This window comes from Mytilus trossulus, chromosome 9, assembly GCF_036588685.1.
Source record: "Mytilus trossulus isolate FHL-02 chromosome 9, PNRI_Mtr1.1.1.hap1, whole genome shotgun sequence".
NCBI lineage: Eukaryota > Metazoa > Mollusca > Bivalvia > Mytilida > Mytilidae > Mytilus > Mytilus trossulus.
The window spans coordinates 79,631,544-79,648,012 of NC_086381.1; the positions used below are offsets into that span (position 1 = coordinate 79,631,544).

At 30.9% G+C, this 16,469-nt stretch overlaps 1 protein-coding gene across 1 annotated transcript in view; it reads right to left on the minus strand.

The window, feature by feature from the left end:
- LOC134684227 (low-density lipoprotein receptor-related protein 4-like) overlaps positions 1-16,469 on the minus strand; it is a 118,170-nt gene that overhangs the window by 80,856 nt on the left and 20,845 nt on the right. The gene's annotated exons all lie outside the window — the stretch shown is intronic.

A 16,469-nucleotide genomic window follows, 5' to 3' on the forward strand; every position in this document is an offset into this window, starting at 1 on the left:
TAACGATTGATTCAAATCGATTCACGACGACGTAAACAATTCAATGCAATACATGTTAATTAATTAGGTCTTTCCACTTTTCTGTGGAAAGACCTATTGTTTTTCTTCTGATTATTTTTTTTTTTTTTTTTTTTTTTTTCTTCCGCCTAATTTTGTTCTTGCGATAAACATTTGTTTCGCAATATGTCGCTTAGATATTTGGTATATGATATCGAACAGTTTATGCGCTTTTGAAATTTACCCTGCGTAAACGAATACTTTTCTTTGTAGGAGTTATCTCCCCAAACACTGTTTTCCTTGTTAGCGAATCTCCTTCGCAACCGTAAAAGATTACGACAAATTTATTTTACAAAATTGCTCGTTATATCCTTGGCATGATTTGTCCTATTTTGACCGAAGCGATATGACCGCTCCATATGAGAGTTATTTCCCCTTATGCATCTGATATAAGTGATATGAATTTCTATCTTAAAAATCATAAGTGATAGAGACCTAGGATCTTTTGATTTGACGTCCTTGGTCCCAAAAAATGAAAATTAGGTCAAGGTCAAAGGTCAAGGTCATATTCTTATATTTGAATTTGGCTTATTTTCACTTATATCCAAAGACTGTATAAGATATCAACAAATTATTTTTACTCAATTGTTAGTTGCGACATGTCGTAAGATGTACATTTTGATTGCAAGCGTACGTTGAATGTAAAAGGGAGTTTTCTCCCCTCTTGTATTTAAAAATACGCGTTTGGTGATATAACTCATTAACTAAATATAATTAAGACCTATGGTCTTTTGATTTGAGGTCCTTGGTTTATGACCTTGAAATTGATCTCAAGGTCATAGCTTAATTTGACGTTCTACATTTTGACCTTTGCTTTTATTCTATATGTTTACATGATAGAGATATACAACTTTTAGAAAAAGGTATCAAACCATTTAACCTTGAAAAAAACACCCGGAAGTGACCTTTTGTAAACCGGAAGTAGCTATTTTTTTGTACTTTATTAATATAAAAGTATATAGAACCAGATATTTTTGGAATTAGTGTCAAGTAAATATTCAAATATAATCGGAAGTAACATTTTTCAAACCGGAAGTAACAAATTAGCTCCCTTATTTAAAAAAAAATGTATGGAAACAATATATTTTTGGAATCAGCTTACTAGGAGCTATCATTTGACGATTGAAATGACATTTTAAACTTAGTTTCACAACTTTTCATATCAAAATACATTGTTTTGATGGAAAGACCTTCAATTGTTCTCTGAACAATTGGTTTTTAATTATATCACGTTTTGTTCCTTCAACGTGTAAAAACAAATTGATCAGTATTTCGATTGTTTTGAACACAAATCTGTGAACAACAAATGACAAAACAATGATAAATTGTCATATTTTAAGTCATTTTACTACAAAACTAACTAGTAACAGCATACCTATATCCATGCAATACACACTTGTGGATGTGAATTTAGTGATCGTTTGCCTATCAGATAGATCAAATCTAGACTTCAATATTCCTGTAGTTTCTTCAACTATATACATCCACCTGTATGACAAATCAAAACCTGACATTTTAAGGAAATTAAAGTTTCAGGTTCAATTTGTGTTTAAGTATGTACGTGATGTTGTTTTACTAATAAACATTAATGAGAGAGGCAGACAATGCTACATATAAGGATTATGATAAATAAAACATGTGTTACATAAGATAATGTTGCATAGTACTATAAACCGATAGGTAAATATAGATTGTGCATATTGAGTCGACTTGGAAAACGGATTTGTATATAACATCGCAAACTTAAAAACGAGTATACTAGAGAAACTTACAAATTGCAATCAAACACTGTCTTTAACTGAAATTTCGATGTTCAATGATTCATTTTTTAAAAAGTGACACTTTCCTATAAAGATACATTCAATTTAACAAATAACTCACACAGAACGAGTTGGCTAGTGTTAACATCCCGAACAACAAAACAGGTCAACCTAGTTTAATTTAGCATGTATAAGTCATCATGACTGTTTTTTCTTGATAAATCAGTCGACCCTTTATTCAAATGAATATGTATACTATCAATATGATAAGACCCATTCATCATTTAAATGAATAAAAGACATAAATGATGTACGAATTTTTATAACACATTCATGGATAAGAAGATATGGGATGAACATATTTAAATAAGATATAAAATACTCCCTTTAAACAAAGGGTATTTCTAATGGGATCCTTAATAAGGTATCAGCAAGCTTTATGTTGATAGATAAATATCAATGCATTTGTTTTAAGAAAATAAATTCGTAATGATAATATTTTCATTCAATTTGTTATTTCATATTCAGGATATTGAACGGCATGTATCACACACTAAGATGTGCATGCAATACTACTAATAACAAAGAAACTTGTAGTGATTTAACATCTCTATTGCAATCAAGATATTGTTTGAATTATAATTCATGCAACACGACAAGTCCTCTCCCCACCCTACATCCCCCCGGATGGGTAGGCGAAAGCGCGTCTGGAGTACATGATTTCCATATCTTGGATTCACAGGGACTGTAGAGCTTGGTTTTGACAACAACAAAAAACGTGACATGCGAGCTTAATTTAAAAAAAACAGGTTTCTTAAATGACAACTTTACTTCAGAAAAATTACCAACTGTCGGACAGAAGTAAGCAAAAGGAATGACCTTGTTATAAACACACATTGATTTTTTAACGAAGGCAGGTACAATCTAAGATATCAACCTCCTAATATATAGTATATGTTTATTGGGAATTAATGTCGTAATTGCATTATATTAACATCAAACATACCATTATGGAAGTATTTGTTTGAGACAGATCGTACTGCATGTCAGATATGCAAATTGTAAAATAATTTTCAATTTGAAACATATGATTTTAAGGCAAATGTCCATGACATGTCGTGATACCCGATTGTATATGCCAGTGCATCAGAATATGTGACCTAGTGTTATGTGTACTCTTTGTGTCAATTCATTGTCTCAAAAAAATACAGATATGTTATGCAAACTCAAAGCGAAACGATATTTTATTAGAAAGTAAAATTGTAAAGGTTGACTTGATCAATTGGAATATAAAACTACAGAAAACTGAATTGAAAAAAAATGAATTACAGCATTATCTTTTAAAGTGAAAAAAGCAAAACCTTGTAAACGAGGGAGATGAAAATAAAATAAAAAACAGATAAAAGGAAACCAAATCATACTGGAATATTTTACACGTTGATGACAACAAAGTTAACAAAACGAAAAACTAAACCTGAATTACAAAACCACATGTATTATGTATCACATCTTAACTGTAATCAATTCTGATACTGGTGATGCGCTTTTGACAATAATGTATATTCAAATATTATAGAGACTTTAATGATTGAAAAAAGACTGATACAACTGTCTTGGAGTTATCTATAAATTATCAGTGACAGTTGAGACGGTAAATTATCATGTTAAGCAGATGCTAATAATGATCCATTATATTCGATAATTTTATTTAAGTTTTGGTTGATTACATGTTCATTCGATAAAGGATAGAAATCATGTGAAGCCTAATGGTGGTGACATATAGCCAACCAGCTTTATTACAATTACTATCATAACATTAACAGAAACTTGAATCCTCTCCAAAAATGAAGCCACTCATAACTAATTATAGATTGCAGTAAACAATCAATTTCTCCAAATGCGACAATGGTAGCCTTTCTGGTATAAAAATGCATTTATAGCAAAACATGAATGATAAAACATGTGTATTATTCTGTTTACAAAATAAATTCATAATCGCTCAATTTCTTAAAAAAAACAAAAAAAACTGTATACCTATTTGTAACATCAAGTCGTATAACCCAAGGAAAGAAAAAAGTTGATAGCACAGTTACATTGCTTCCGTCTATATTGCATCTTGAGAGTTGGCTTCCATAATAATCAATCCAGTAGATATGATCATTAGCTGAATCAACAGCTATTCCTGTTGGATTTGCCAGTGACTGGATAACTGTCTGTAATGTTGGATTGTTTGAGGGATAAGGAAATCTATAAAAATTATAAAAAGGAATTGACATTAAAAAAAAAATCAACCCGGCCACGTTTCGAACTTGTCCCAAGAAAGAAGCCTCCGACCTTTGTTATTCGTGTATATTTTTTTTTAGTTCATTTCTAATTTTGTTTAGTGTAACGTTCACTTTTAATAAACGTGTACGCATTCTTGTTTTGATGAGTTAAAGCCGACTTCCGTATGTACGATTTTCTCTCTGTTTTGAAAGCCAATTAATGGCTTTCAGCTGTTCTCTCTTTGACACAATCTCCATTGCAATTCTTAAGTTTATCTTTAAATATGCCGTGTTTACTGATCTTGTTATATATACCAAACATCTCCACTGACTAATTCATGAAACACAATAAATTGAATCTGTTATGTTATGATAGCCACATAGTGTACGATACAATGACGAATTGATGTTGATAGTTTTAGTTTAGATAGGTAACATGCAATGTTGCTTTAAATGTTCAGGTGTGTTTAGACATATGTATCGAACACATGAATTAACGCTGCATTAAAGCTGAAAAAAAATCAGTACTTGTAAAACACATTCATCATAATCTTGTCGAGACGAAGTATCGTATTGTTATCTTTTTTTTCTCAAAATCAACCTATGTAATCTTTATTTGTAAGCTTAATTAAAACTAGTATAAGTTGTTATATTTCAGGACAACGTTTTCAAAGTTATAATATTATGTTTTCAGAAAATGTTGTATTATGATCTGCATGTAAACATACAAACAAGACTGCTAAATTTCACATTTGTTGAGAAAAGGACTCAGTAATAGTATGTAGTAGAAGTAGCAAATTACTGGGATCAATTTAAATGTTTATTAAATCATGAATCACAGTAGCAAGTAAAGTTAACTAAAGTAAGCGGTATGCTTTAATTTTGTATATTATTATAGTTATTAGATTTATATAAATGAATGGGAAACATCATATTAAATATAGGATATACTTAAATCAGATGATAAAAGGGGTTTGTATTTTCAATTATTGAAAAAGCTAGTGGTAATGGAAATAGAGGTTTTTATGGTGGCGGAAGTAATAGAAGTAGTAGTAGTGGTAGATACAGTAGTATTAGTAGTAGTAGTATAAGTAGTAGTAGTTATAGCAGTAGTATTAGAAGAAGAAGTAGAATTAGTAGTAGTAGTAGTAGTAGTAGTAGTATAAGTAGTAGTAGTTATAGCAGACGTAGTAGTAGAAGTAGTAGAATAAGTCATAGTAGTTGTAGTAGTAGTAATAGTAGTAGTAGTAGTAGTAGTAGTAGTAGTAGTAGTAGAAGTAGTAGTAGTAGTAAAAGTAGTAGTAGTAGTAGTAGTAGTAGCAGTAATAGTAGTTACAGCATTTAATGACCAGATGTAACAATATGGATCAATGGTTTTAAAACATAATCATCTTAGCTCAACATCATATACGTGTAACTGTAATTCGTGTAGTTGCAAATGAGCATATTACAGGGAAATCCTTTCATGATTTTACGACATTGTACTGATAAATTATCAGGATGCAGTAGCTTAAATTCTAAAATGTTCAACGTTGCATCGTACAGCTTTAGGTCAACAAATTATATTGGAGACCTATCATGATTTTATAGATATATCATGTATATGTCATCGTGCTATCTTACATGTTGCTTCACAATTCCTCTGTGCATTTTGTAGTTTGGGTAAGCATGTTTAATGATAACCCTTTCGTTTCATTAAAGTGTTTAAGACCAATTTTACCTTTACTTTACATCATGCATTTTTTGTGATATTTGCATTCCTAAGAATGGGGAATACTTTTGAAACGTTGGAGAGTATATATTTATATGATAATATTAACCGAGTACATAGTTGAACGAGCTGTTATGTGTACATGTAATGTATATCGATCTGCTAGTGGTATTTAAAAGTACCTGATGTTAGCACATGAGAACTACAAATGTAGCAACATCATACATAAAATTGAGAATGGAAATTGGGAATGTGTCAAAGAGACAACAACCCGACCAAATAAAAAAAAAAAAACAGCAGAAGGTCACCAAAAGGTCTTCAATGTAGCGAGAAATTATCGCACCCGGAGGCGTCCTTCAGCTGCCCCCTAAACAAATATATACTAGTTCAGTGATAATGAACGCCATACTAATTTCCAAATTGTACACAAGAAACTAAAATTAAAATAACACAAGACTAACAAAGGCCAGCGGCTCCTGACTTGGGACAGGCGCAAAAATGCGGCGGGGTTAAACATGTTTGTGAGATCTCAACCCTCCTCCTATACCTCTAACCAATGTAGAAAAGTAAAAGCATAACAATACGCACATTATTATTTGTATTTAAAGCATATATATGAGCTCTCTGTTGTAATAAGCCATATAACCTATGTCATGTTAACATTTTTTTAGAATGGTGCAAGCATCTTTACTGATGTTCGGTTTGACTTTTTTTATTGTATAAAATTCAAGATTTAGTAAAAGTTTAATCTAACGAGACTCAAAGATGATTCATTTCACATCAGAATCTGACTGACGAAGGATATCTGTTATCCGAAATATTTATAAATAATTACATTTATAGTTACCTTTTTTTGTATTTGGAGTTGTTGTGTAAACTTTTTTAGGCGTTTATATATATATATAGATAAATTACTAATAAATCCAACATTTCCGGTATGAATAGTTTTAATTCACTAGTACTTCCATGTTTAAATAACAATCTTCAGGTGAAACTATACATGATTAACGTAACTATGTAACGGTAGGTATGTAACGTCATAGTTGTCGTTGAGTATATAAAGGGAGATAAATCGTATTACACTTAGTCTATATATTGAAGTATGGAGCGTCATTATTAAACAATAGAAAATGCATAGTTTGCATTCAATCGTGATTTAAATTTTAAAATAAAATGTTTTTCCTTGACTTCTCGTGTAATGTCACAACCCATATTCATTTTATAAAATGGGAATATTTTAAAAAATCCCCCTCCACATTCGTCTAAATGTTTGCGTAGGGGGATTTTTCTGTATTGTGGCTGCCGTATATGTTGTCTATGAATGCGCACTCTTTCTGTTACACTGTTCCCTGTTTGGCCGATATAAATTTCCTGGCAACCATTACATTTAATGCAATAAATTAAATTCTCGGATTTACAGGTAATGTCTTCGTTGGTAAAAAGTGATAGACCATTAGGTATGTCCATTCCCTTGCCAACATGGATATACGGACATGCCCCACAACGACTATCTCGACATTTTGACACACTGAATGTTCTTTTTTGGTCGAATCGTACTCGGGTCATTAGTCGTTTAAGGTTTTGTGGTTGCCGTTTAACATGAAAGTACTAGTGAATTAAAACTATTCATACCGGAAATGTTGGATTTATTAGTAATCTATATATATTTCTATACACAAGAACATTTATTATAGTGATCTTTATATATATATATATATATATATCACTATCATTACAATTGATAGAAACGATGTTTTTCTTAAAACTTGATTTTACCACCTTCAATCGATGTTTCTATTACTATTGGTGTCACCAAAACAATTGTTTACCTACCGAACGATGTCATGATAACTGTATCTTGGAAAATAAATGTATCTGTTTTGGTAATCATAGTATATGGCATATACACTACTACTTCCATGCTCTAACAGTACAGTAGCACTGTGGGTATCGAAATCAAATTCAATGATTCCAGTGACGGTTGAATACAAAAGTTTGACTTGATAAGCTGAAACAAAAACAATTCGATAAGTACATTTTTGTACCGTAGTGATTTCATAAAAACCAATTTTACAATTACTTAAATAGAACAAAACCTTGACTTAAGCCTTCAATTTTATTATTTTAATAAACGGTACACAAAGATAAATATTGATACAATATGTATTGCTCGTCTGGATTGAATTCCCTCTGGTGTCTTTCGAACCTGTTTTAGAAATAACATGATAATGGACACTATAACAATTTTTATAACAGTTTATGTTTTCATATACACACACACACCAACACCAACACACACACACACATGTTGTTCAACCAAGACAAAACTGTAACAGTTGAGCTTACAAGTTTACACAACTATGATATTTCAAATTTTATCTGAATTTCACCTTTAATACAAAAATGTTAATTACTTGTAGACTTTCATATATCTTTAAATGCGAGGCAAGTTTACCTTTTTTCTAAAGTGGTAACCTAATCATCAAAAGGTTTGTCGATCTTTCAAGGGAAAATTAGAAAATATTTATTTGATGTATATACATTTTTAGCGTCTAATTCGAAACAATTTCTTTAAGATATTTGTGATAAATCAACTTGATATTGAGCAGATCAGTGAATAGTTAACTGTAAAACAAGAACGAACAGTCGAAGTTATCAAGATCGAAGTTAACTTTTACAGGATACGTTCCGAAGTTAACTGCATAAGCTAAAAGGTATATAAAACAAATACAATAGTCCTATATTTAATAGTTTTGAAAAAAAACACCATAGTTGGTGGCCATGTAAAACATTTATGCACTTGATAACACACCACAATCTTGTTAGATGCTTGAATAAGAAGATAGTAAGCCAACGATTCTTATCGTTAACAAAACCATCGATTCCATTTAAGTTAAAAGCCAACACAAAGTACGACGTTCAAGAGCAATGTACAACTACAATTCTGAAAGGTTTTATCAAATACAGCTGATGTGATATATTCTTAAGGGCATACGATACAGTTTTGATCCTGTATTTACAAGTTCATGAACATTTGCATATAGGCTATTTTTTACCTGATAAAATCTAATATGTCATAAAAAATATATCTGCATGTGCTACTTTTTGAGTGAAATGAGGTCGAAATTTTGTATATTTGCTCAAAATTCAGATTTGTGGCCGTAATTTCTTTTTCGAAAGAAAGACATAACTTTTTTTGTTATAAAAGATAAACACAAATTGTTTTTTTTGTTAAATAATCGGTAATTTTTGTATTTTATAAATATCCTAAAAAAATATGCAATTTTTTATTCAGAAATAACTTATATTTATAAAATGTTCATAAATTAGGAAAAAACCGTCATTTTTTACTGCATGTTTATCAAAATTTACAAAAATCCTCTATTTACAGTTTTATAAAATTTGGGTCACGTAATCTCCCTGCAAAATGAAACAAAATGCCGTTTTGAAAAATAGGGGTCCATGTACTCGTTTTCAAATTAAATCAGTTTGAATGATAAAAATCAGTCGAAAAATGCATCTTTTCCCGATATGTCACTGTTTGACGTCGCGAAAATAACAAATTACGTTAGCAACGTCATTACCTGCCCTGTAACTGTATCGTATGCCCTTAAGTTTGACACTACATGACAATCGAACAAAAACATGTTTAAACGTCAAATGTACATTTATAACTATAATCATATCATTGGTTACTCATGCCAACACTGAAGTTATTGATTATTTGACTGGTGAAACATTCACCAGTGACGTCCGCCCAGTGACATTAAACGAACGTTCCTTTCAACACAGTTACAGAAGATTAAAAAAACTATTCTGAATGCAGTTTTTCTATACAGTATAGTGATAATTACACGCATCGAAAAACACTGAATAAAAGCGTTCGTGTGAAAAAATGGCGACAAAGAAATATACCCCAACCCCCCCCCCAACCCCCCCCCCCCTCTTTCTTTTTTTTACGTTAAGTGGTTGCTCCTTTATGAAAGCCGGGCGAAAAGGATTGTATTGTTTGCAATGGGCTTCCTTCTGACCAACCTTCAGTATGCTTGATTTTTCCATAGCAGTTGTTTTAGTGGGTCTTTTTTTTTTACTTGAAATGTCTTCAACATCGTTTGTTGCCTGATTGTGGGTCTCGAAACGACTGATTGTTGACTGGTGATAACCAACAATACGTGCAATTGTCACAGCGACATACCTGCTTCTCTCATACAGGTAATCTGCCATCCTGCTGCAGTTAAAGTTTGGAGAACCCATTTCAAGGTGTCAATCACATAACTTTATTAACTTGGTTATTTAAAGTGTAGAAAACTATGAGGATACACACATCAGTTTTATTGTTTAAGGGTACATTAGGTGTATTTGCAGATAGGAACTTATCGAGTCGATATTTAAACTTAGGTGAGATGTTAATAAGTTAGTTTTCTTGTTTTTCTTGTTTTACATTGTTTTATTGGGGCCTTTTATAGCTGCCTATGCGATATGGGTTTTGCTCATTGTTGAATGTCGTACGCTGACCTATAATTGTTAATGTCTGTCTCATGTTGGTCTCTTTTGGACAGTTGTAACATTGGCAATCATACCACATATTCCTTTTTTTATATTTTAACTATTTTTTTTTTATTTCAACACATTATATCACAAACAAATGACGAGTGTTTTTTTAATTAGAATTTCAATTCGGTGTTGCAATACTTTTTCCAATGTGTATACCTGGTCAAAATAATGTTATAAATGCCTAGTTTTGTGTGTATGTTCCGGACCATATGAGTATTTGGACCATACGCGTATGGTCATGACCATATGGGTATATACTCATATGGTCCGACCATACGCGTATGGTCGGACCATACGCGTATGGTCGGGGTAATTAACACTCTGTTACAGTTTACTTTTCATACTTCTAAACTCTTCATATGGTATGACCGTTCATTCAAAATACGCTATAATAAAGGTAATTTTATCATTATATTATAATAAAAAGATAAAGCTAAATAATAATAAAAAGTTTCACATAATTACTTAATTTTACTTAATTGTCAAATTTAAAGTAAACACATTTTATACCGATGGTCATTACCGATTTGTTATTACGAGTAATGGCAATATGTCGACTTAAAAATTAAATTCCAAAAATTTCTTAATGAACTGTTACATAAGAAGTCACTGGAAAGTAGCATACTATTAATTTATTTAAGTTGTGTTGTGAAGATGGTGTATTGCAGTCATTTTACGATATTTGAGATCTAGAGCTTCTTAAAAACACCGTAGACATCAGAATTGCCAAAGACCTCGGTATCACTGAACGCAGCTGCAAAAAAGGCTTGTTTTTCACTCGCAAACAAAATGTGTAAATGAAAAAGATTGTGCACAAATTTCTTGCAAATGCAAAAAAGCTATGATACCGTGTGGAAGTGAATGTCATCCAAACCTAAATGCAGGAATGTAACTAGCGATAAAAACTTACTATGGCATCAATATTAAATTTTACGTATTTTTTTTTATTATAAAATTACAAAAATTGTCATGTTTTAAACCATCACTGTTTTTTTAGATACAGTTTTTGTATTATTGAAACGTTTATAATGTAATTTGAAAAAAATATATATACCTATATGGTCCAAATACTCATATGGTCCGGCCCGTTAATAACCAAACGAGTATTATAATGATATGGTCCGACCATACGCGTACGGTCACTTATTTTCACTTTCAATGTTTACATTCTTTTCCTTTAAATAACTTTTTACATACAATTAACATGTTATCCATCTTTAGCTTATGAGTTAAATTGATGTTCACATGAATACGGATTCAATGAGGCCGAATTATTCACTGGTAACTGAATAATTCAAAATCGATGATTATTATCTTATTTGGACAAAATTGGACCATACTGACTTCTCAAAGCTAATTTTTATTTCACTATTTGCATTTCATTATTGATTGAGCAAATTAAAAAAAGACATTAGATTTGTGATACATCTCGTAGTAAGAACCCCTTTAAGTTTTGAAATGAATACGTTATCAACTTTGGAATAAAAAAGGCACACACACGTCAGTTGTGCGTTTCACTGAAATTAACTCCGACAAGGCTGATCGATTAAAAAAAATAAGTAAAATAAAAATAAACATGAAAGCTTCGAAGACCAAACAGATGTTCACGTAGACAATAGTAACTAACAACGAATATCAACAGAACTTTAAAGAAGAAATAATACATCAACTTGTAAATACATTTGATCTGAAACAGTCATGTTAGCCTTGATAGTTCCACTAAATACAAATAAAAATTAGATAATTCTGCAATAATGTTAATTCCTTACAATTTAACCATGTCCATTACAGTCAAATTTGTAATGTTCAAACGCCGCTTGGCTTCATACATAGATAATAAGGATATATTTGGACACATTGTTCAGTACTTGATGTTCACCTCTACACATCAGCTACATATTGATTTATCTGAAATTCTAATAGTTAGAAATTTATCGAACGAACTCTAATTTGCTATTCATGACTACAGAAACAGCCAATAGAAGTCTCTAATGACTTGCAATATGTAGCAAAGGTACTAGTACGCCAGACGCGCGTTTCTTCTGCATAAGATACATCAGTGACGCTTATTTCAAAACAGTTGAAGCGTCAAACAAGTACAAAGTTGAAAAGCATTGAGGACCAAAATTCAAAAATCCTGACCTTCACATTTTCCATAATGTTTTTCATTGTAATTCTACCATCTTCGTTTCTATGAGGATCATTTGTTTACATATGACATTCGTCACTTACGCAGTTTCCTGAAATGTTCTTTTCATTGATGTGATAAGGTTTCCCGCGCTTTATGCAAATTTCATGAAACTAAACTCCTTGGAAATACTTCCGGTAAAAACACTGGCGGATTCCACCATTCAAAATCCTCTTCGAAAATGTGACGGTCAGGATTATCACAGGCAATCACTTAAAAGGTAGGTCAGTGGTGGTTTTTGTTGGCGATTTATAAATGGAATTTGAAAACTATATCTTTAGTGAAAGTGGTTGATAGTATATATTATTTGGTTTTACCGATAACCGCTACGAATTTTAGCTGACATCTACTATAATGTAATCTACTCTGGGATAAAAAAAAATCTTTAAATGACTAAAGACGTTCGTTGTAATATCCCTTAGAAATGTATTGTTCGCACTTTTCAGATGACATACATATAAAGTTGAGACTACAATTTAGATATTATGATCAATTGACGACTTTATATCTATATGTTTTTGCTAGCATGTAGAAACTTCCTTTGATTAGGCTGAAAAGCAATGTGATTGAAGGACGAACTTGTATTATGTAAAGATAAATTATTTAGTTTGTAAAATGATAAATTGTTTCATAATGACGGCACTTTTTTTACCAACTGCAATAACAAACTGTACATGATTATCAATGCAAGTAGCAATTAACTAGTAAAGTTTCTTTTAAGATGAGAGATATATTTTGTAGGAAAGACTTACCCCAAACTTTTATGATACATTTTATATATTCGTTTCAAATGCATAGCTACTTTTCAAAGTTTACCAAATTGATTTCGGTTGGATAATATTTCTATGCGTAGATAGATAAATACCCAGGATGCAACAATACCCGTAGACAGATACACAGGATGCAACACTATCCGTAGATAAATACACAGGATGCAACAATACCTGACGATAAATTCAATGACAGTAAATAACATCAACTCATCAGTATCATATTCGTTGTTTTCAGAGAAAAAAATGAAATAATTCAGTATATAAATTTAAATAGCGCCCTCAAATTAATACACTTCCCGTTCGTCAATATTCATTTACAAAAGCACGTACTGTAAATACATGTAATATCATGAGTTCAATATCAGCTAATTAATAGATAAATCTAAATGAAATTGCCAATACAGTAGAGTATTTAACAAAACTTACAAAAAAAGGTAATTGAATACGTTTTCTAGACAGATTTTTATTGAAACTTAAGACATCACGTGATTTTTGTCATCAAACAACTGGCGACTCCACAAGATCAAAAGTGGTGATCACTTGAACATGCACCTGAATAGAATAACAAAATTCCGAAACTGCTAAATGTATGAACAAAATCGTTATCACGGTGCTATCAGACCTCTTTTTTAATAATTAAATCATGTGGAACTGTTATGATGAGTTTGCTTACAGCTTCTTGGTCAACGTCACTGCTGTTGAGAGTTTATTCCTCTAGGGTATCACTAACGCAGTAGTCAGCACCACATAAATTTTCAAATAGTTGAAGGTGTTGTCGTGTTGATTTTACATACACAATATGCCCATATTCGAGACACTGTACACCTTCATACAGGACGCACACAAAGGAGTGTGAAACGTGAATCTAAAATGTTGGTTGTGAATTCGTATCTCAGTTTACACTAAGATGTCGTTAAATTCAATTGAATACCTTCATTTATCATGCTTTTAAATAACAAACAGTTACATAGCATAAACCAAATACCTCCTAAATTACTGTACATACTTTTTCTGCATTCAAAATGATATTTTGATAATTATAACGCCCTGAAGATGTATATAATATCTAAAGAGTAAACGAATTAATAATGAATTTGACTATTTACTGTATATATTTCGTGAATATATGAACATTTGATATGCTGGCCAATGCCACAAGTATCTACCAACGTCCAAAATGATCGGAGTTGTCAAAGACAAACTTAAATGTAAACAGCTTGTAATACATGAAGCTTGCTTATACAATATAATACGTTACACAAAAAAACGCACATGATGCATGCAGTGTGCAATGGATTAAAAGACACATACACAACCAAACGTGAACCTCCATTGCACTAGGATTTCCACAAACAATATTTGATTGCTGCTGTTACCGTGAAGCCTTCGGCTTTTATATCAATAGAATGATGTATTTATGTATGCGTGCTATTTTTGCATGTGGATTTTTTTCCGGTATATCAATAATGACTTGTTCAACCCCTTTTTCATAAAATTTGAATTGTAAGTCAAAGCAAGATTACAATCAAGATACCTGATCATGAGATTATGACATTTCATAAAGAAGTTACTTTGTTTATGTTTTGTATCCCATAATTATAAACCCAGTGTAAATAATTTTTTTGTAATATACATTTTATATTTTATTATTTTCATATCATTTTCAAGTCTTATCTACAAGTAAAGATGTACAAACAAAAAAAATTTAATGACTCATCAATAATTGTTACAAATTCTAAAATACTTTTAGTCAATAATACAGTACAGAATACATTTTCATTGAGCCCTATTTCTTAATTATATTAACAATATTTGACCATTGTTTTTTTTTTTTTTTTTGCTTTACTAGCAGAGCACAAATGCATAGAGACCATGTCAATCCTATAGTAATATCTAAGCCATTCTATTGCTTCAGCAACAGATGGGACTGTGAATCTTATTCTACATAAGTAAACATATCGCTTAAATATGAGAATACATGTATTAATAACATCTTTAAATACATGACATTTTACACCCAAGATTATACTTGATATTGTTGGATGAAAACTTATTTTACATCCCTCTTACAACTTTGAGAAAAATAAAGCCAGAATTTTCGAACATATCTACATTAAAAAAAATATATGTTTCTTTAGTTTCTGTACAATAAATACACACTTCTGTTTTACTATATTTACATTTCGTAAGTAAAGTATTTGTTCCTAGAATTCTATGGAGTAATCTGTCTTGAAATGCTCTTAATGTGGGATCTTCAGTTATCATGAAAGAGAGACTAAAAATGAAACTCCATTCTCCATTCACGATAATTATTCCCAATTCTATTTTCCATTTCTCTTGTATAAGAGATGGGTTTTCTTTATGTTATCTAGAAAAAATCTATCAACATGTTTTATACTTTAGCCACGGTTTTAATGGTAGTTACAATTTTGTGACCAACAGTATTTAGTTTGAAAAATATTTGTGAATGAATATCATGTTTCCATTCCTTTGGAAGTGCAAAAATTAGTCCATATAACTGTAGGAAAGTTGTTTTTATATTATAAATTGTATTAAATTCATCATAATTGTAAAATTCTCCATTTTCCTTAATGAGATCATTTATGAAAAATATATTATTCTTTATCCAACTGTTATAAAAAGCTGTTCTTCCATCAATCATAATATTTTTATTTAAAAACAATAACCCAGTGTTAAGATAGTTGATATATTTTTTTACTAAAATGAATTTAAAATATACCATTACAATCGGGATTATAACAGAGGACCGAAGAAACCACTACCGAAATATCACCCTTTTATAATAATCGGCTTGGTCATTCCTATTTAAAACTCAGACTGTAGAAGAGTTGAAATGCACACACATTAGAAAATTTAAATTGCAACTGCTATTTGGAATGCATGTACACAATAAAACATTGTTTTTTCTTAATAATTTCCAATATTGACTTATATATGGCAAAAACACGTTAACAGTCATAGTTAAACTATATTTTTGTAATGCATATTTGTTTAACTCTTTTCACGTGTTATCTCATTCGTGTCATTTTGATTATTTATATAAGACGTTAAAACTATTGTTTTACTTCTACTGAATGTATTGTGCTAACAGACAACTGAATAGACCCTCTCAAATCTAGTAATAACATATTTTCGTATCTA